Source organism: Linepithema humile, chromosome 3, assembly GCF_040581485.1.
Source record: "Linepithema humile isolate Giens D197 chromosome 3, Lhum_UNIL_v1.0, whole genome shotgun sequence".
NCBI classification, from domain to species: domain Eukaryota; kingdom Metazoa; phylum Arthropoda; class Insecta; order Hymenoptera; family Formicidae; genus Linepithema; species Linepithema humile.
Window position 1 is genome coordinate 24,347,863 of NC_090130.1, and position 22,366 is coordinate 24,370,228.

Sequence of the window (22,366 nt, forward strand, 5' to 3'; positions counted from 1 at the left end):
TTTAAAAGAGGGGGACACCTTTATTTTCCATTCGGTTCAGGAATGTGCATTAGAGGAAGTGATGGGCTTTTAATATAATTACGACTTAAGATCTCACCCACCCGAATAATGTACAATATTCTTATATAAAATTGTCTTTCACTAGAGTGGCGAATATGATAACTAATTATAGATCTTAATCTAAATATCCTATGGGCCTTAAGTTATATATGCAGAGTTAAAACGAATGTCTAATCACACATAAACCGTTCCTTATAAATTATTATTAGTACTTATATATTAATAAATCATCTTACTTGAAAGCTGCTGAAAATCCTTTCTTTATCGTTATTATATTAAGCGTGGTACCTGAAACATAAAATAATCAATACACAATTAGCAGTTTGAATAACAATTATATATGTATATCTATTATTTTGTATGTTTTATACAATTGTTTTTCATCAATTTTTGCTTTTGAAATGACATTTTCATAATATGATTACTGAGTCGACAATTTTATCAGCGACTTGCACATTTCTTGACAATGTATCTCAAATTAGGAAGCTTTTATTCGAGCTCGTTTTATCAAACGCTACGGATGTTTGAACTTGATAACATGAAAGCTGGTAACCCTTTCCCACGATTTCGCACGAGTTCGATAAGGACCGGCCTTCGTCTCTACCCTATTGCCGCGCGCTATGTCTAACTCCACCAAAGGCTTTAACCGGCTGCGACCCCAATTGAAAAGTCTCCGGACTCTCGCGATGAAATACTAACGCAATTAAACGCCGCCGTCGAGCCCACGCCGGATATTGGCACTCCTCGGTCGTGCAATGGCATTACCCTTCCGCCTCGACGCAGACACATCGCGTCTCCGCTGACCCCCTGCGACCATCGCCATCGTATCGCAGCCGCCGCCACGATTGTCGTACCTGTTCTCTTCCCACGTCATCCACCCATTTCACCTCATTTCGCGGCACAAAGGAAGTGCCTGGAAATCGTCCAATATCGAGTGAAGTTCTCGAAATCCCCGATAACACTTCCCGATCATCATAGATTGCGCGACGACGCGAATGTCTCGAAAGGGCCGGCGGGGATAGAAGTCCTGGATCGCGTGCGGAGGGTACGACCCGATTAAGCGACGACGTTCCGTGACGCTCGACACTCTCCGCACGTACGACGTGCACTCCCGCAGCTGCTCGAGATTCCATTCGCGCCAATTTCGTGCGGCCGATGAAGACGGAGACAGCCCCGGCATTCGGCGTAAGAAGTCGATTATCATCCGGACCGCAAAATACGTGTGAGAAGCGACGCCGTTACGAATACGGACGCAAAACGTATACTATCAGGCTTTACGAGAGTTACACGAATATTTTAATAAACTTCGAGATACATTAAGCGTCTCGTGTCGCGCGAAAAAAGTAAACGCTGAAACTCGTAGCAAATTAACTAATTCACAAATGCTTAAACTTCAGAAAAATAAATAACGCGAAAATTTTTAAATAACTCTCCAAGACACAAAAAATAAATCTTTTTTTGTACTTTGTAGACGCGAAATATGGTTATTTCTTCCAACGAACCGCAAATTTGCGTATCCATTTAAAGGGTTAAGAGCTGAGTTTCCTCAATTTCTGGCGAAGGCTCGCTGGGATATTGTCGCGGGGATAGAAAGCATGGGTGGACGGCGAGTGTCGTGAGGGACGATAGGAAGGAGAGATGGACCGAATTTGTCAGGCTAACAAGGTGTTAGCTTCTCGCCGCGGCGCGCCTCGACATCTGTAATGCTCAAAGTTAATTTCAGCCGCTTCGAGGGCACAACATCGACCGTTCGCCCGCAAGAGGCGAGCCAGGACGAGGTGAGCCGTTTCAAGCCGGCTGCCGGAGAACGCTTTCGAAGCATCCTGGCTTTGTAACAAATTCATTAAAAATGTTCGCGCGTTAAAATAAGTAAACAATAAAAAAAAACAAATGTCTATTTCAGAATAAACCAAAATTTTGTACTTATTATTATTCTTCATTATTTCAATTTCTAAGATCACTAACAAGTTTTAGACAAATTATTCTGTGGAAATTGTAAATAGTACTTATAATAAATTAAGGAGATATTTAAATATTATATTTTATTATTATAATATTATAATTTAAATATAGCCACACGCTATTAAAAGTGCAACAAAGCTCGACGATTTAATATAATATTATCCATGGGAGAAAGTCATTTATATTAGGTATCGAATTCTTGAGATATAACCACATACGATTTGTGAACAAATATTAGATTTCTTTGTTTATATTGAATACTAGAATTCCTTTGTTTGATCGGAAACTCTGTCTCCCGCGAGCTGAGAAATGATCACAGTACGAGGTTAACAAAGTCGATGGAAATTGGAAGCGTCACCTATCTTGTCGTCACTGTGACCGAGGCCGAGCATCGTACGTGCACGTAAAAGGGATGGCGACGACGGAGGGGAACGGAATGCCGGGCGAGAGGTAGTTGGAGAAGGAGGAAGAAGAGGAGGAGGAGGAGGTAGCGGTTTGGCGAGGACACCGGGTGGAGTCGACGGCGTTGCCCAGCATCGACCAGAATATTATGGACTTATCAAGCCATCCTAATAGTCTCATCAGGATGCAAGCCTGCAGATCTCATCATCCTCGACGTCCCTGGACCACGTACCTACGTAGGAACGAGCGAGCAATGGCGTTTCCTGGCGTAGATAGCGTTATAGGAAGTAATAGCGGACTGGCATGATTACGTGCTTTCCTAAGGCATGGACAACTCCGAAGGACATGGACGACGCTCGTGGACGACCTTAGTCGAGAATCGCGTCGTACTTGAGTCGCGTCTCCTTCCGTCGCCATGTCGGACAACAAACGTTCTCGCATTGAAAATAACGCTCAAATTTTGATTCGTTCCACAGTGGACGAATTAAAATAAATATTAATGGATCTTTACCAGATCGAGAACATATTTTTTAAGAATTTTTAGTTTCGTTAAGAAGCTTGTATGTCGCTTTAAAAAAATCACACAATTCTTCTGTACATATTAAGTACGTAGTTGCGATAAATTTTACATTCAACGTTTTCTACTCGCCAATTAACGTGAAATTGCATTATATTTATTATATTTATCTCATTACATTTTCCATATTCGTCTAGGAATATTAATTCTAATGCTACTATTAGTTGAGGAATTCAAACAAATTAATGTATAATGCATTTCATTCGGAAGATCATAAATTATCAAAAAGGCAGCGCAAAACAAATTAGTACCGCGGCCAGTTTGCAGCCCTCGCTACCGCATATTGCATACCGTGTACGCGCAAGCACGAGGAATTACATAGTTTTGGGATATATATTGTTGTTTAGTATGGTTTAGAATTTCCATAGATAACGGAGAATTATAACGGAGGCCGCTGTCACGGGACCGAGAAATCGTGCGCCGTATAGGTACGCGTACGCGTGCACGCGTACGTATTGAAGTCGCTTCTTTCTTTCGTGTTAATCAGGAAATCGAAAAGGGGAGGTGGTCGTTATCTAACATACTCGTTGCATTATTTCATTGCCTGCATTTCAATTTAGAAAAAAAATTAAATTGCGAATTAGTAAAAAATCTTATTGAAATGTAGATGGAAAAATGAAGAAAGGAGAGATCTAATAAAATGAAAAATTCATCCCCGCGTGAATATGATTCGAAATGCAAACGCAATTATTTATTAATCGTTCTTATAAGTAACGAAAGATAGTACGCGTCGCTTCAGTAAGTAGTATAAATTGCGGTTGAAGCGCAACGGAGATCTGATAAGCTCGCGCTAAATTGCGCGCGCGAGCGCGAGCCGCCTGACCTCCTCATCTTCCCGCCGGCTCCCTGACCCCCCCGAGCCACAACTAATAACTCGGCTTTTTCTTTAACGACGAACTACAAACTAATCTACGGCACACGCGCGCTGTCGCACGGCGGATATACTATTGGCTACTCGAAATTGCCGTTCATGCTCTTTCTCGCTTCGCCGTGCCGTCCAGCGGGCCGTTCTCGCGGCTACGGCGAGAGCGGGCGAAAGTCGCGACGACGCAAAAATCGCGCGGCATCGGCGGTCGGCCGGGACCGAGTAACCCACATTCTTTCGGTCGAACCGCGGACCACACTTGATCGTCCCACGTACCCGTGAGAGCAGGTTAGGTTTAAGCAACTCTGTGGAAGTTGCGGGCAGGGTCGGTTGGCCCGAGGGCGGCGGCAACTATTATAAACTGTAGCACCTCGAACTACCGCCTCCAGCCTTCCTTCTCTAACACCGGACGGGCCGCCACCCTTCTTCACCCGGCCGTCCCTCGCCACCGCCCTTTACCTTGCTTCCACCTCGAATCCAACACCGTTCCCCACACTCACCCGCCTTCGCCACCGCCGCCGCCGCCGCCGCCGCCGCCGACGTTGCTCTGCGCCAACCACCCACCTCCCCTCGCCTTCGCCGCCCCCGACCCCAAATAACCCAGGAGCCCCCCTGCTGAACTAACCCGCACCCCGGAACACTCCCCGGGTTTCTCTCTTACGCCGTACCCTCTAATCAATCAACCCCCAGGCATCTCGGCTGGTCTACACCGGGGATCGCGGCTTTCCAGTCTTCACAGAAACGTCTCTCTATCTCGAAAGACGAAAGCGTCGGCCGGAGTCGGTGGGTAACCCTGTTGCTGCACAGTCCGCTGCAACCGGCCGCACGCAGACACACTTAGCCACATATACACGGACGTACGTAAGCGTGCATTCATCGCGCGACGTGGAATCTCCATCTGCGGCGAGCAAGATCGAAAGGTTTTCGGACGAACCTCCGATCGACCTACTTGCCGGACGTTCCTGATTAGCGTCTTGTCCATTGATTAATGTTCGTTGATTAATGCGAGCCCGCTCCACGGGTCTCTCAAAGGCTTCTATGTTTAATCCGTGTCTAGTAAGGTGCAAATTATTTACACTTCAACGGCCAAACTGGTCAGTTTGGCCGCTGAATAATTGTTCACATCGCATCGTGGAAGCGTATATTTTTATAAACTTTTAATTAGCATGAGAGAGACGAAAAGTATAAAAAAAAATATGAAATTTTGCGAAAATTGTCCGGAGATAATTCTCTATTTTATTTAATTTGAAGATAGAAATAAATGATGATAAGAGAGAAAATAGAAACCTATTTCTCGAAATTTCGTTTAATAATAGCTTCAGATCCATTCATTTGATCCGACGATTCATAGCCACTATTAGAAGATATAAATTTTAGCGGACTCATAATTTCTTTTCTTTTCTTACTTTGACTAAATTGTAAAACACGAAGCAAGCACTTTGGCATTTATCCACGTAAGCGAAGATGAGCGTAATTCTTTACGGCGGCGACGGTTGCCGCGTACAGTGCAGTTAATAGGTAATTATCGCGGCACAATTTTGCCCGGCAGCCATTGCCATTCATTTCCTCGATATCTTCGGACGAGCCACCGCCGCCACCGCCGCTGTCCCTCCATCGTTTGGTTCCGATCGTGCATCGCGTTCCAATATCTGCCGTTTTCTCCCATCGATTTAGCCCTACAGACTACCCCAGCGTGACTGTACGCGCGCGAGAGGAAATGGAGTAATTATAAGGAAATAACGGGCGTTGTCCGTGTGGTGGGCATCGAGATCTTTGGGAGATTTTGCTTCCCCTCATCGGACCGCGGCCGCCGAACATGAGAAAGCCAATACCGCGCTATTAGCGTACCGCGTACGAAGTTATCGACATGCCATAACGTATCGTTATTTATTCAACCCTACAATGTATACTTACGACGCAGCCTAAGTTTGGCCGGCCATTAGCGCCGTGAAACAAGTTCTATTTATGTTCCATGTCCGCGCGACCACGGACGAGTCCTCCATCTGAAAATCCTACAAACAAGACGGGAAGAATATGTAACAAATCTGTAAAGACGAGGCGGGGAGAAAGACACAAATGTGGAACACCGAAGCGAGAAGCGCGCAATTTGCGAAGTGCATGCAGAATGAGTCGTGCATCTCAATTAATTCCTCCGGACGCAAGCGTCGACGTGTGATCAGCGCGAGGAGCTTCGTCGCGTTGATCGCACTTTCTAATTACACGGGCGAAACCGCGGACATTTATTTAACAACTCGCCGCCCGCCGTGGAGAGTCGGACGCGACGTCTCTCGCAGAGACGTTAATTCGTTAACGTTTAATTGCGCAACTTGGACCATCTCTCCCTCCCTCCCTCCCCCCCCCCTACCGGTTCCGATCCGGTGCTTAGGCGCGCAGCTGCGTGAACGGCGCGTTTGCACGCGCGTACTCGCGCGGAATTAACCGACGGGCCAATACCTCTCGTAACGGTCCCGGGGATGCGCGATGCAATTAATATAATTACTTTCGATTACACGGAAGAGTAGGAGAACGAGGGAGGCGAGAATGGGAGAAAGAGGGGCCGTCTCTCTCTCCATCCTCCATCGTTTTCCAGGCTACCGCGTCGGCCGGCAAGAGATTGCGTGCTTCGCACACGTGCATTTTCAGTCGCGCTCACGTATTCCCCCTTCACTTTATCGGCTCGATCTTTCGGCTGCTTTACCGCATCAACGAGAACAAAAAATTCTGTTGGTAAAAAACTTGAACTGCGAGATGAATGATCAAAAGAAATGTTATTAACAACCTAACACCTGTATGTTCACTCCCTCGTGCCGATACAGTATCGGAGTTTGTTTTTCAATAAACAACTCTCCTCGCTGCTTCACCCCGATATGTTAATTGGAGATATTAATATGTCCATCAACTTAGATGCAGTTAGAAACTTGAACGGTAAAGTGTCGTGTTTTTTATTTTCCTCGATGTAATTTGCCGAGCTTGATTGCAAACTTGGATAGTTTTAGCATAATGCACACGACGTTGCTATTTTCTATCTAAGATTGCTTCTGCGATGTAGAACACATATTGACCTTTACTCGAGACTTTCGCACTATTGTGCGACCTTTGTCATTTCTTTACGTATATGAATAACTCAAGGTAAGCCTTAAAGTACGCCCTTTGCGCCGAGTTTATTTCTATCGCAGACTTACTTAATGCGAGACGAGCGTCAACTAATCATATCCTGGCTACGCTATTTAATCGTTTCGAATTATGATATATGCCGATACAAATTTAATCGTACTATTGCAAGCCAATTTGCGCTATCAATATTCAATTGGCACACGACCACAAAGAATTATCGCGCAAATGGCGCGCTTCAAATATGTAACGGAGCGAGGGACGCTCTTCGCGCTCAACCGAAGTGAATTCTACTTCGCACACCCTCGTAGATACGAGTCGAGCGGGCGCGCGCGCGCGGGAACAACCACACTCGTGAGTTTACCAGAACGAAACTACACGCGTGGTCTAGATGTATGCAATTTTGACTAGATTAACGCTGCATTATTCAGCTAATTAACTGCTAGAAACCGGTCCAGCCCGTTGTTTTCGGTATCCCCCGTGGAAACAACGTCGTTTGTCTTGCACCTCTGCTCTCGGAGATACTCGCTCGACATCGTCGAGCGTTTTAGGTATAGGCTTTTTGCATTATTGGTCTTTCGAGCCTGTTCGTTGTATTTACGGACTGCACCTTCGCGTCGGAGAATGACATCACCGATTATTGTTCCGTGGTACGAAAATACACTCAACCATTCGAGAAACAACTTCTCCAATTACTTTGGTAACGATTTATGCAGAAATGTTACGTTAAGTGATACTTCTTTTAGCAAAAATCTAAACCGACGTGACTATTTGCCGAGCAATCGCGTAATTATCACAAAGCTGAGGAGTTCAATAATTTTACAGGGTTTCACTTATTGAAATATTCAAAGACTGAAAGAAGTTTACGTATGAGAAACTAAACGGGACCAGAATGGAAACCTATATCCGACCTGCCATCCGCTTTTCGTATTGATTCGAAGAGCAGCGATGCACAAGCAAGCTATTCCGAGTTTGGCAATCATGTTCAACGTTGCGACCGCCATCTTCTTCGGGAACACTACGCGATATTGCAGTGACGTTCGGCGTTCCTCTCAAGCGCGAGCTCTCTAAACTTTGGTCGAATCGAGGAGATGGCAAAGGAGGATAAGAGGAGGAAAGCGGGAAGGGGAGCGCGGCCGCAGAGAAACGAGAAAGGCGGTACTGGAAATGGGAGAATGGCTGAATATTCCTCGAGGACGAGCACTCCGTCGGTAGCGGCAATGCTCGGAGTCTAGGCGTAGTCGGTCCAGAAACCAGAAACCAGAAACCAGGTATAGCTTTAATACAGAACTATCTTGATACCGCACGGATGGGCACGCGAGGCGCCTTTGCCGCGTTTCAGAGCTACGCAGTTCGCGAAATCATATTTATCTCGATCTCATTCCCTTGTCGACAAAATTGCGAAATGACCGCTAATTATATAATAAAGACAGCACTACAAAATTCAACGATGTTGCGATAGAAGTATGATTGAAACGTTACCCTTGAAATTACGATTAATTTATTCTTTATCACCCAAAAAGATATGTATGTCTCTAGAGTCATTTAGTACTAAATGTAATCGTTTAATTTCGAGCTTTCTCTATTTAGTATTTACGTTCAGTGTCAATGTGAGAGAAAAATTATACGCGCACACTTAGCGTTAAATGTGGCATGAAAATACGGATCGTCACCTTCGTTATTGGTACTACAGCTTAAGCGGCGCATACCTCCCTTTTTAAAGATGACCTTCGTAAAAGCTTGTCTTCCTTGCTTTACACAAAGATAACAAAGATAACAAGAGATATTCCAGATCTTTTACACTTTTTTTAAGATAAAAAAAATAAGGATAAAAATATAGGTTTTTTATTCTTGTAGCTACTCGATATCGAAATCTGAAAATATTATACATCTATATTGTGAAATCAGAAAGAAATTTAACATATCACAGAGATGCTTAGATTTAAAATGTGATGTACAATAATTGTGCATTGAGTATTTTATTGAATAACAAATAAAAAGATAGGAAATTTAATAGACTTCTAAAATACTTAAAATAAAATCTTAATAATGTAAAATTCAAGTTTATTGCAAAGATCTCATTTAAGAAGGAGCTTTTCGAAAAGAGTAGTTACGAGAAAAAGTCAGACATTGAACATTCGCGTACTTGCAAACTATTCGCAAGACCCGTCATAAAGCGAGACAATGACGCATTCGGAGGTCTCGCAGAGGAGACTTCTCGACATAGTGATCGGTAGCGCCGAATGTCGACGGCGGCGGGCAGGGACGCCGGCGACGGCGGATGCGAGCCGATTGGCGACGCAAGTAAGTTCAAATGCGGAGATATGCAAAAGGTATATACGAGACCAGCGCGGGCATTTCGCCTCGGGAGGGCCCCACGGCTACACTGCAAGTAGCGCGATCGCGTTATGCCGCAGACTGAAACTATCGTTTGCGTAGGTGTGCGCGAGTATGCACGGAGACTTCGTACCGCACACCACCGTCCCCCCCTCGGCCCGCAGCCGTCCCAAGTCCGCCTCGCCACACCGAGCCACCCACCGAACTCTTCCCCCCCCCTCCTCCACGAGAACCCGCGGCCATCCCCCCCGGCCCGCCGTTCACCCTTCCTTATTGCAAGTTCCACGGTCCGTGCATTAAACTATGGAGTTGCCCAGGCATCGACCCGACCCAACCCGCCCACCCACCATCTGGATATGCGGCCCGCGCGCATATACGCTATGTACATTTCTAATCAAGCGATATTGTAACTGCGGTCTAACCTCCAAACACCACGGCCTCCACTACCGGCAACCACCCTCCTCCTCCTCCTCCTCCTCCCCATCATCCCGGTCCACCCTCTCAGTCGTTCCCACCGGTCGGTCTTCCCCTCTTTCCTCTCGCCGTCCCGTGCTCGGAGAGTTTCATTCGGTCCTCCTTCGTACACTATCGCGCTCGTATTAAATTGCCGACTTGCAATCGTCGCTATCCACCCCGCGGTTCTCTCTCGGGGGGCGGGCGGGTCGGGGGAAGAAGGCGATTGACTCTGCGGGATGCAGTCACATGGTCGCGCCTGGTTAGAAAGATCGTGCGGCGTATTCCGAACTAGTTCGATATTGGAAAGTGAAAAAGAACTTATACTGATACGTCCGGTACTTTATAAACATATAGCGTATCAATTACCTGTCGATTGCATTCTGAGGAAATGAATTACTTTTTTATTTAATCTATAAAGATTCTATATTCTGTCAAGAGCATAAGAGTCTTTCACTGCAAAATAAAGTTATACTTTTTCGCTCCCATTTGAACTCGGAAACTGCATGAAAATCATATTCAACATTATAACATACACAACAAGTTAAAACATTTCTCCATAGAAAATAAACTTTGCGCCAACGCATTCATATACTCGGAATCAACGTTATTAATCATACTGGTATTGATCTGAGCAGCCTTTCATGTAGAGTTATAGTTATATGTCTTGGAGCTTCCTCCGCATGGCGCAAAATTCACGGAAAATCGGCGGTCTCTATAATCGCCGCTCGCAAACCACGCAAATATGGCTCGAGTCTCGTGACTGCCATTGACTAGAAATGAAATTCATACCCAATCGTAATTGAAGTTACCGGAGCCGCACAACCGTGGAATAAGTTTTCATGGTAAACGGTAAATATATATGCGATGTAATATTCATGTCATTCGCGTCTGATTCATTTAACTTGCTGCATCAAATTTTTTTGTGAAAATGACCCAACATGACGATAAAAGATATATTAAGAATAAATAAAGAGAAACGTTATATGTCTGTGTAGAATGTTAAATATGCATTTGCATCATAATAGGAACGAGTTTAATCGCGCGTATGAAACAACCGCGCACTTCCGTCGAGACGATACGGGATTTCATCTTACGGAAAATTCCAGCGAGGGAGTGAACTCCATTTCGCATGCCAAGGTTATTTGACGCTCGATTAATGATACGTACATTACGGCACGCAGCCGTCCCTAAGCCGATGGCGGTCCGAGCCCTTAGATGTTTAAACACCGACGTGCAATAACGCGATTTTGCAAACGATAGATCCGTATAATCCGCGAGGGATCATAACGCGCGGCGGAGAGAAGAAACGGGGCGAAAATTTGGAAGGGACAGCGGTGACCCTTCGATCTTCATCAACGGTTGCTTTCGGGGTCGCCTCGTTGCTTTAGAAATTTAATCAACGGGAATTAGATACTTATAGAAAAGATACCTCAATCTTGTCGAGCGTCCACGTCGTAACTCGAGTTATAACAAAAAGCAATAAAAAAAATGAAAAGAAGCGATATTCCAAGTTATTATTGTGCTAATTTTTCATTGGTATGTTAATTCTAAATGTTACATTAATAATAGAGAAATAACTATGTTATATGCACGATCCGGTACATTGAATTCAGCGAGGCGAAACGAGATCGGTGAGCAGGAAACGTAACGTAAGCGCTGGACCAAATTTTCGAAAACCTGTTTCGCTGAGAACTGCTCTCAAGACTACGGGTCTTTCTCACGATACCGATGACCGCTGGTCATCTCACGAGATGCGTGAGTATCATGCGGAAAGAGCGTATCCCTCAAATCAGATCCAGGGGATGAAACTGGTCGGACCAGGTTAATGATAATGCGCGTACGTGACTTGAGCAATAATATTCGCTTCATCATATTCAAACGTGCGAAATTAGACGGTAGCAAATTTATATAAAAAATAAATTAACAAAATAAATAATAACAACAATTAAATTATTATAATTAATAAATAACCGCGACCGTCTTAATAAATGTTGTCTAACCATATTTAAATATGTAGTAACATATGCATAATGCATATAAAATTAAAAATAATTTTATTTTAAACAATTGTGTAAAAATTTATTTCCTGATTCAATTCCGTGGAAATATTTCTGTATTCTTTTGCATAGATTTATCGTTACGAGAAATTTTCTTTCACACGTGCAATTACTTTTTAATATCTATCAAACTATGCGTGCTGAAGAAGTTGACACAAAGAAATTCGTCACATGCTATTTCAAGGTCTCGTAAGGCATACATCACGTCAGTGAATAGATTATGTCGTATCTTTTCGCAATACTGAACGAGATGAAAACCTGTTCCGCCGCAACTTCCCGTCATCTCGCTACTTGACCACTCCGCGTTCTCACGCTAAGCCTGGACCAATGGTTTCTCCCGTGGCTTTCGACGGAGAAGAAACGAGATCCTGAAAAGAGGGGTGGCAGGTTCTCGAAATGTAAAGACCGAAATTCTGCATCGCAAATGCAGGCGTGCGGTAACCCGCGAGCTGGTTCCGCGTATTTCAAGAGACGAAAATCTGGGTCTGTCGGTCAGTATCGGGGATGCTGCGGTCCACGCAGCATCCCTTCTGCTCGTAAAAGTCTTTTTCTCCCGGCAGACAACATCTCAAAATTTACGATCGTCAAAATTACAACCGCGCGGGCATCCCTTCGGATCGTAAAACATCTTCGTGACATCGGAAGATGCTCGTCGAAAAACAACCCGTCGCGCATCAAGTTTGTTATGCAATTCTACATTCAGTCATCTTGGGACAGTCAATCATAATTTGGCGATTCCTCCAATTTCGGTCACTCTACAATACAACGCTGATACAAAAGTCTCATCGAGGGAATCCGAAACTTTTTCATCACTTGTTTCTACTACAAACACGGTAAGACAATTATTTTTATTTGTAGTTTTTATCTTTTTTTATCTATAATTTATATGTGATATAAAATATCGCATTCCCATTTCCGGTTTCCGGTCATTCTTCTTCGACTTATTCAAGTGTATTATTCGCGTATCGCGGTCAAAGAACGACATCTCCGATTTTACTGCAAATTATTAAATCGTCCCTAGAACGGCACGAAGTAATATTCAGGACGAAGGAATATCGAGTTACATCCATGTTCGACGTCCGTGACCGAGCCAGTCTGAGGTTAGAATTATTGATCTAATACTCGAGGAAGCTAAGCTGGGTGTCTACGTTGGTTCTGAGCGTATCTTATACTTCCCATCCCACGCGCGCCGCGCTCCCAACTGAGCTCAAAGCCTCGAGGTTCGCAGCCCCAAAAGGAGCCCCATAATTAATCGCGTCCCGGGCGAAACACCCCGAACGGAGGTAGCCGCTATACCTAAATGGATTCCCCGCAGAGATCCGCGAAGAGTCTCTGGAGTTGCACGAGATATGCACGAGATCCAGCTCGAATCTTCGTCACCAAGACGAATTAAAACCGATTATAATGCAATTTACCAATTATACATCTTTATCTATAAGTAAATTTAGAAAGAAATAAAAAATCAGGTAACCTAATATTCAAATAGTCGATGTTAATTTGACTATTAAAAAATACAAACAATAATATTTAATATATTATAAACACGACGTTAAAATAATAAAAAAGTAAAGTGTGTAAGAAGCAAAAGAGTTGACCTAGCCATATCGTCTGACGTCTAATATCCAATAATTCCGTCGGCATTAAGAATTACCAGCCGCCTAGTAATTAAGTTCCTTTTCGCGAATATTCAAAGCTGATTGAGTGCTAATTAACAATTAAACGCGTTTAATTGTAAATGAGAACATACTACGACCATTAAGAAAAACCGACATTTAGAATCTCGAATTCTGTTAATTATTCTGTATTTCCAGGATTTTTTTTTACTTTCTTCAAAATTCAAGGTAGATACAGTTTTTACCGCCGAAGCTTTAGAGTCATTGTTTTTTCGGGAACTCCTGCGCGCGAACGTCCATTACCACCTCGATGATCCTAGAGCCGTAGCATCGACAAACACTCGTAAACGAGGTACATACGCCGGAGGTGGGACCTTAGAGCGAAGTGTTAGGTCGGTCGGTTGGTTGGTCGGTGGAGGGAGGGGGTGGCCAGGCCAGGTTGGAAACTACGTGCGGCCGGTGATTACGTCGATCGTCGAAAGAACAAACTCCGGATTGGATTAAGCACACGGTGCTGCACGGCGCGGCACCTTCCCCATTTACCGGCCGTGGCCGGCGTCGCCGCCACGGTTTACCATAAAGTTTACAACTTCTGTCAAGCTCCGCGCCCGCTGTAACCGTACCAGAATGACGACAGACCGACCCTTTGGTCCACGGCGTCCCTTCACGATCAGCAACGCGCTCGCTCGCTCATACTCGCACGCCCACACGGGCGCCGCGGAACGAGTGCACCGGCTACGAGTTAACGACCACGTTCCCATTGTGCGCGCGAAAACACTGCGATCATTGAGTAGGAGGGAAACTTTGGCCGGGGGGATAAATAGCTGGTAATTTCGAAACTCACCGCGCGCTTTCGCCTATGCCGTAAGTTCGGCGTTCTGAGAATTCCTCCTGCGCTCTGTTCGTCTTCACATTACGCCACATATTTCGCTTTAAAAATATGCACAATATGCACAATATTAAATCATAATTGTGTTTCATTGCGTTTAATTCTGTGCAAGCATATATATTTTTAATATGATTTTAAGCTGCTAAAGCTTGACTTAAAAATATCATTAATTTCATTCTGGAATCTGTTTTGATTTGAGATTCGTTTATTACAGTTAGCGATTTTAAAATATCGCGAAAGTAACGTTTTAGTTACTGTTATCGATTAACGTCACTCTAAAATGATCAAACGCCACGCAACATTCGCGTTAGTCGCTTTTCTGAATTTCCGAAAATGACCGCCTCCGTCCCTTTAATGCTCTTTAACGCTTATCGATTGCGGTAGACTCTATTTCGAGCTCGGCGGACACTCTGAATTTGCACAAAGTCATAAATGTAGGTCAGCGAAAATAGTGCAATATTATTTTTGGAACTGACTTTAGCATAATTAAAAGTATTCCATCGATCATTGATAATTAATTTGTTAAATAACAATTATTATGATTATTTATTCTACTATTATAATATTGAATATGAATCATGTAGCGGCAGAAACGCGCACAAAAATGGACGCCGTATCACGCCCCTCAATGCAAATTACATCGGCTACCCCCCTCGCACGCTTTCAGGGATGCGTCTGTCTACGAGGGTCGAGCCACCCTTTCCTTAATTCGCAACTAAGATGGCAGCCGACTCGCCGGCCATTTAGTTTCCCCCGCGATCCCGTAGGATTTCTTGCTCGTCGCTATAAGCTCCTGTCTATGTGTCGGATTGTGTCAAAAAGGGGGCAGGGGGTGCCGAGAACCCCGCAGTCATCGTCTCCACATAACGTGGGGCAGGATAATTTTCTCAATTTCGCCGTGTCTCTCATGGGGTCGGTCGTTAAGGGCTCGAAGTGAGATTCCAGGGGGTTGAGGAAGGCTTCGGGGTGGGGCTGGTAAGGGTTAGACCGTAAGATAGTTTGATAGGCTTGGTTGCCAGGAGACCTCTAAGGCCTTAGCACGGCTACCTAATGCCGAGAAAGGCTACCCAGGAATACATATATACAAGCCCGGGCTTATAAGTGATCCTGCCTATGTACTCGCTTGCTCGCACTCGCATTATTCACCCTAACACTCGAAGCGATACGCATCAATAAAAGGGAGGGAAATAAGAATTTGACCCGAACATCTCGTCGAAGTATAGACTGCCGTTTGCATGAATGCACGATTCAAAAGAAAGTATTTGTTTCTTTCAAAAAGCGCGCTGTTAGTTTTCTTCGAGCAATGTGAAATTAGCTTTCCAATTTATATATATATATATATATTTTTTTTTACGACAATAATTTCAGAATTTAGTTGAAAATTAAAGTAAAAAGTATATAATGATTATAATAAAGAAGATGACGATTAAATTGTACAAATTAATCCGGTTAACCACAAATCTCACGGGCGCCTTTATAATGTGAGAAAATTCAATCACAATCAACGCCAGATAAGGAAAATGTCGAATGGCTGATTGTACACCATGGACAATTGTGCAAACTGGAACAATTCCTAGAAACTTGCTGAAGTTTCTTCACTGGAGGCACACAAATGTTCTCTACAATCGAGCGTTTCCTTCAAACGCTCGAAAAGTCGAACAGACAAGCATCAGGCAGATAACTGATTTCTCACAATGCAAAGTAATTCAGGGACTAAATTTAAATTAAACTTAATCTTAAATTAAATTCATTTAACTTAAGTTGTTGTTTATCTTTTCTCGTTCTGTGAAATTCATTAAAACAGTGATGACTACAGAAAGAAATAAAAAAAGAAAATCATAAAATTATTTTATTCTAACTATTAGATATTTTAATCTTTATTAGAATGTCACAATTTTCAATTTTAAAAAAACATCTAATATCAAAAAATACAATGCTCCGCGGAACGGAATATTTAATAAAAATATTTTTCCATTTTTGAAATAAATCGGAACTTTATAAACTTTGGAATAAAATATATTTTTTATTCCCAAATTGAATTGTATTTAATAAAAACCACAATTAAAAATTTGGTTAAAAATCTTGTTTTACGGAAAATAATTATCTTTATCTGTTATTTGCGCATAAATAAAAAACATTTTAATATCGACGCGGTCAATTAAAAATTTTCCAAGTATGTAAAAGTTCATTCGAACGCGCATAAAAGATATTCCACCGTCCGATGCTGATGCAGCGAAAGGCCAGAATGCCTGACCTCGATGCGAGCGAGCGTGACAGTTTAAGCAACGTCTCGACAGGGTTTACAGGGTTTCAGCGAGTCTTCGCTTCCTGCGAACGATTTTAGCGCGTGGGGCATTAACGTCGCGTAATGTACCTCGCATGCATACCTAGCAGACAACGAGTATAAGGCCAGAGATACTCCCGCGGCCAATGGCTGAACGTGGTAGTCCTGTACAGAACAGTTTTACCGATAAGACCCGCCGTGTTTAACAGCCCCCGGCTAAAGCACCGCTCAAGCTCGTTCTCCCTCCCCCGCCGTCCCACGCGCGACCCATACCCCATGCTCATTCACCATGGAACATAGACCGTGTTATATTTTATATATATATGTATATATGATATAACGCGTATCTATGGAACTGCCGTGAAACATCCTACGTAATCATTGCGATCTTATAACGATCTATTCTGAAATGTCGACAGTCCTCAGAGAAAGCGCTCACTTTGAAGAATTATGGAAAATTATAAAGTCTTCTAGCGAGCAATATATATGTATGACATGACAAATTAATTCATCACTCAATTTTAAAGTCATAGCAAGCACAATTTTGTGTGTAAATTCTTTGACCATTAAAGCATTAAAATTCATTGAATTTGCATGAATCTACATTAAAAAAAAAAACAGATTATACAAATCTTGCAACGTGTTCTAAGTATATTTATTTTCCAAAACAGCAAAATACTAAAATCAAATTATTAAACATTGCTGTAAAAAGCGATATAAAACGATGTAAATTAATTAAAGACATGCATATTTAATCACAAAATATTTTAATCAATGTCTCGCAGAAAAAAGCCGGATTTTCTATTCTAGAAAACATGTGTTTGTTTATAAAAACCCTCTATATACGCGTACTACATTACGCATGCAAAGCTCGAAAGCTCCGGCCAACGTGCCAAAAGACAGGAGACGTGCAAAAAAGCGCCAGCGGAGAACATTCAAGGTTACGAGGCGCGAAGTAGGGGACGAGAAGAAAAAAGAAGATACGAGGAAGCTTTCGGGTGGCGTTGCGAGATCCGTGTAGCGGTCTCTCCGGGGCGCAAGAAACCACCTTAGTGCCGGATCAATAGAAGAAGGGGGGTCGGTATACTCTCCTACCGTGGCGGGAGCGAGCGGGGTGGTCGAGCTACAGAGAAAGAGAGGGAGAGGGGGAAGAAGCGAAGAGGGTAACGACGGCGAGGGTGGTGAGCGTGGAGAAGCGGAGCGGCGGGGGGGCAAAGTGGAAAAATCTTAGGTTCCCCGCGCGAGGAGAGACCGGTGCGGGGAGCGAGAGTTCGCGTCGGTGGGGGTAACCTTAGACAAGAGGCGTGGTCTGTACGTCGTTCTCACCCCACGGGTTTCCACCGAGAAGCAACCCTTATCGCCGACGTGCTGGAGGCCACCATGGACGTCGGCCACGATGATCGCAGGCAACGAACGTAGGTGGCGGGCGGAAAGACGCCGCGCGGAGCATCCGCCGGATTTTCGCCTTCTTAACACTCTCTCACCAGTCCCCACCCTCTCGTGCCATTCTCGCATTCGCGTCCGTCCGTACTCCTGTATGGACGCACTTCTTTCTTCACATCGCGTCCCCCGTCGGAACGTAGCCGCATTCTTCTTCCTCAATCCCCATTTGTCCTGTTTCTTCCCTTCGAGACGACACGCGACGAAGATCGCACGAAAATGATGAAGATGTTAGCGCGACAGCGATAACAACAGCGATAATGACAATGACGAAAACGGCGACGATGATGATGAAAACACGAACCGCGGACGAACGGTACGCCCGCGACGAACGAGAGTCGCGCAACGAAGCTTTTTTATCGGGCGATGGGTAGACGAACCCCGAAGAGTGAAACGAAACTCGTAGCGGCCGTGCTTTTTTACGGCGCATGCGGCTGTTCCGCGGAAAAGCGGTGGTGGGGCTGAAAGAGAATCGAACTGACCGCCTGGTTCGCCCTTCTTCCCTCTCGCGCGCACTGCACGTTTGGGCGTTTATTTTCCGGAGAAAGTGAACGATCGATCCATCGGCCGTGAAAAATTTATCGGAAAAAAGCATATCGAGAAGCGCCTTTCCGCGAGTAAACTAGAAAACTTATTAACAATTTGTTTTAAAAAAGCAACACTAGGCACTGAGCGGTTTCTCGCTTTGAAAAGAGCGTATTCTAAATTCTCAAAACGCTTACAAAAATCCAATTATTTATATATGTATACATTAATTATACATTATACATATACATATACATTAATTATATAATTCATGCAATTGAAAGCTGAATAGTACGTAAAATAATATTAAAATGTCGTAACACACTTTGATAGTATTAAATAATTACTACTTAAACAATTTTTGCATCTTTAATATTTTAATAAATCTTTGATTCTCTATGGAAAAATTTTTTTTCAAATTAAATAAAATTATTTTACTACATTATATTACATTTTTACACTTTCTACTAATTTCGCATACTATCTAGCCAAAACTTTGCATCCCTACATCATCTTTACAATCGACAGCTGACTTCCATACAGCTTCTCGATCCCCCTTTGCGTGGTCTTACGCACACTCGCATACTCGCCGGCTGATCACAACGATGGAGGTTTACCCGTGCAAATGTGGCAGCACGAAACGTTCATACATTTCGGTTACATTACCGTAGACATCATCGGATGTGTTGACGGGAAATACGAGCATAACTCAGCCGATGCTACCTGCCAGGATTTCGCGAAAATCCCCCTTCGCTCTCCTCCCTCCCTCTCTATCTGGCTCTCTCCCGTCTCGTACAGCTTCCACGACCACCGTCTCGTCCTCTCGCTACGCGTATCACTCTCTCTTCCTCTCCCTCTCTAACGTTACACTGAGTGATGACGTCATTTCCTACCGAGTATTATACATCTCGCAGCGTATTTCCGGCGGCCGATTAAGATTCGCTCGACATTCGGCGGGAGAATGAGATTTTCCGAGAATGCGACGAGCGCATTGCAAGCGGGTTGCACGATGTTAAACGATGTTCAAGAGTAAATGATAGCAAGTGATATCTCTCCATCTATATACCATCATATTTTGAGAAATGAAAAAAATTAATGCAATGTAATGCCGGGTAATTTAATTCTTATAGAAACATGGCTTTCATTATTTATTGCAACTAAGCCACAATCGCGCGAGACAAGTTTTCTGAAACAATCTAATCTGCATCTGAATAAATTATTTCTACAACAATAAGAATAATAATGTGTAAATCTCTATCAGACATTTCGAATCAAATTCAACTAAATATATAAGGTAACAGACAGCTTTCGTAAATCTAAAAGATAATGGAAAATTTTTACGAACATCCAAACTTCTGCACGAATGCAACGAATAAATGTCCACAATAACAAAGTAGTATATCTAAATGATATAAACGGACGTACGCGTCTGGATTTATGCGACTCAACATTTTTTGAAAGTATAACACGGGCAAAAAGTTCGAGTTACAGGTCATCCAGTCCTCTCGTCACTGGACTTTCTCTCTCCTCTTTCTCGCCATAGGTCAGAAACTTATCAGCGTGTAATTAACGATGAAGCAAAGTCGTGTCGTTGGCTAGCAAAAAGGTACTCACGCGGATACAATCCCGTAAATTTCCGGACTGGCGCGGCCCTGCCCCCTGTCCAATGGCGAGCAAGAAAACCCGTTGTTCGGTGTTTTGCACACGGTGCGCGACGCGACGTGTTCGCCGGAATCAATTGTTGTTTCGGGGTTTGTTTGTGGCCGAACTACGCCGCGGCCACGCAATGAGACAAGCCGGAAATATTACCGTTGCACCGCGAGAAATTATGCGATCAACGTGGCTGTAACGCAGCTTCGAGCACCGGTTCCGCCTGGACAGCAACGAGTTTTACTCGATAACCCTCCGCCGATTGATATCGATCACTTCAAATGTAGCGGCCGCGACCGCTACGCGTGATTACTAACTTAATTTGCGTTGTGAAAATGTTAAAAGTCCGCTCGCAGGATGCGTGGCGGCAATTTGGCAATATTAACGACGTGCAAATTATGTTATATTATCGGGGAATGCATCATGTTATGAACCGTATAAGAAATCAAATTTACATCTATTAATCCGGCATTATTTTTAATAGATTTATTGACATTTCTTTCAATAGAAATTATTGCTGTTGCAATTCAATTTTGATTAATGAAAAAAAGTCTTTTGTGCACAGTTTTACGTCATTGTTTTTTTACTGATTTATTCATTCCTATACTTAATTTAAATATTGAAATATTTTAAAGAGGACAAGGTTATTTATGCTAATGATATTCAGTGCATCCAATAAAATAGCTAAAATATTGCTTCCTCGTTTAATCAGAATCGAAATCCCACGGGACATCTTCTAAGCAACAAAGCCTCTGGACCGCAAGATCCGGATTTCAAAGCAGGATAACTTCTCTCGTTGAGAGGGGAATGTTTTAGAGAAGTTAAAGGTCGTGGGACAAATTTTTCTCTAAAAACCGGTTCAAGATAAATTCGAGAAAGCTTCATTTAGCATCATCACATGCTACGTTATTTTTCACACGATCTATTGATTTATATATGAAGTTATTAAATATCTAATAATAAAATAAGCCTGTGTCATAATAATAATAGTTTTCAGATATTGCTCCAAATCTCAAAAAAATGCGGAATTATCTTTTCTAATACTAAATTTAAACACGTTTATAAAAATATTGCTTATTGTAATATATCTAATTTTTTTAAACACCAAATAACAATTTATAAATTAATGGTCAACTATTATAAAATTATATTTTTTTGCTTGAAAGAAATCTAGATACTGGACAGTTATGATATATATATATATATTTATCTCAAGGGAAAAAAATAAGCTGTAAAAAATATCACAATCAAACGTATTCCGTATTATCGCATCGCAAATACGAGAATTTATTTGCCGAGCGAGATGATGCAGCATACCGAATTGTAACTCAACGGCCGAATGTACTCGTTAATCGTGTTTTCACCCCTTCACATCATCCTTCCTATCCAGTCAACGCGACGGCAACGCACGAGTTTCGGTAAAATCCAATTAATGCCGACGTTTCTCTGCGTGTCTTTCACCATTTTGAATTTTAAGCGACATAATGCGCAGACTGACACACCTGTCAGCCTCTCGAATTACCTATCACGCCTTTCTTCGGATAAAATCGGACATCACTCAGAACGCGAAACGGTACGAGCAGTGATAAATTTCGCAAAAAAAAAGTTGTATAAAATTGTGCTGAAAAAAGTTGGAGAAGAAAAATATTCCGGACAAAAAAGCACGTTATTTCACGTGATGTCGTAATAAAGAATTCTCGCAATATCGTACTTTAAACATGTTAAATATAGCAAATACGGTAAATGCTCGAAGCGATACGGCTATGAATTTTCGTGTTAGCATTGCGTGTTATCATTCATGGTACACGAGATTTGACGTAATATTAGCATTTGCCGTGCCCGAAAGACGCTATTGCAAGGAATCCCTAAGCATCGAACATTTAGCGGCGGAAGTGCTGTTGCATAATGCTGAGCCCCGCTGATATACGCGAGGTATATCTTCGATGTAAAGTGAAGGATTAGAGATAAAAGGATTGGAATTAAATAGTCATGTTTACGTTGTTAAACGTGCGGTGAGAGCGCGAGAGACGTGGAGTATATTGTGCGCGAAAAGTGTTCGGTCAGGAATTCAGAAGATAAACTGGAATTTCTGGCTTGCAGAGATGTAAGCTCTCGTATTTAGCGCACCGCGCACCGTC

General features: G+C 43.1%; 2 long non-coding RNA genes across 2 annotated transcripts in view; one reads left to right on the plus strand and one right to left on the minus strand.

Moving 5' to 3' along the window:
* LOC136998411 (uncharacterized) lies at window positions 1–18,472 on the minus strand. Its single transcript, XR_010888975.1, has 3 exons — window positions 17,940–18,472; window positions 5,781–5,878; window positions 1–348 (listed from the first exon to the last, which is right to left on the minus strand). It is a non-coding gene; the product is annotated as an uncharacterized lncRNA (long non-coding RNA).
* Window positions 12,111–22,366, plus strand: part of LOC136998417 (uncharacterized) — a 25,912-nt gene continuing 15,656 nt past the window's right edge. The window contains exon 1 of the long non-coding RNA XR_010888987.1: window positions 12,111–12,660. This is a non-coding gene — a long non-coding RNA (uncharacterized lncRNA). The remainder of the gene's footprint in view (window positions 12,661–22,366) is intronic.